Raw genomic sequence first — 1,311 nt, 5'->3', positions numbered from 1 at the left:
TAGAAGGTATATAAAAGGACCAAATATATTGATAGATACAGGAGCTGGTGAATGTCATATGGCTGCAAATAAAAATGAAGGATTAATGACTTACAAGATAGAACCATATGAATACAGGAATTTTGATGGACAACTGTATGTTACAGAATTAAAGGTAAAAGTACCAATAAAAATATATGGGATTGATCTTTTAGTACCATTTTATTTGGATGAAAGTATGGATATTGAACCTCATATATTATTAGGAATGAGTTTCTTAAATGGATTAGAAGATTATAGTATAAAAAGAGAAGGACTATATATAACTCATAAAGGACAAACTACATTATGTAGAATAGGAAGTGGATGAATAATCAAATTAGTTTTCCATTGGCAGTGTATATACAAGTTACTATAGTAGAAACAAATATAACAACTTGTGCCTTAATTGATACTGGAAGCGATATAACAATTTTTAAAAATTTCTTAATAAAATCATGGAATAAAAATAGTAAAATAAAGATAACAGGAGTGACTGGAGAAAGTACTCAAATAATTGATAGTGCTGAAAAAGTTAATATAATACTTGGTAGTAAACAAGTTATAATAAATAAAGTATATAATTACAATAAGTTAGAATGTGATATATTATTAGGAAATGATTTTATCCAACAATTTCAATATTACAAACAAAATAATTACATGATAATGTTACAAACACCTTGTGCACATTTATTAAAAATACCAAGAGAATTTAGACCTTACAGAGTTCAGCCAGCCCAACGTGGTGATAAATGGGAAATACGACCAATAGTACAAGATGAGCTAAAAAATAAAAAACTATCATATAAAAAGATCCTAAAAACAGAAATAGAGATAAGTATGAAAAAAATCATAGAACAATTAGAAAGAATTTATGGAGAAAACCCATTATTATTTTGGAAATCATATCATCCTAAAGCTAAAATAGAATTAACAGAAAATATTATAATAAGAGTTAGACCAATGATGTATACCTTACAGGATATGCAAGAATTTAAAATTCAGATAAAAGAACTATTAGAACAAAAGCTAATTAGACCCAGTAATGAACCTCATAGTAGTCCAGCTTTTATGGTTATGAAGCATTCTGAGCAGGTTAGAGGAAAAGCTAGAATGGTAATAAACTATAAAGAATTAAATAAATACACTAAATTTGATGGTTACTTTTTACCAAATAAAGAAGTCCTAATAAACCTTGCAAAAGGAAAACAATATTATTCCAAATTTGATTGTAAATCAGGATTTTGGCAAATAAAAATGGAAGAAGATAGTATACAATATACAGCTTTT

This window comes from Olea europaea, chromosome 18 (genome assembly GCF_002742605.1).
Source record: "Olea europaea var. sylvestris chromosome 18, O_europaea_v1, whole genome shotgun sequence".
Taxonomy (NCBI): Eukaryota; Viridiplantae; Streptophyta; class Magnoliopsida; order Lamiales; family Oleaceae; genus Olea; species Olea europaea.
This window is presented reverse-complemented; position numbering follows the sequence as displayed.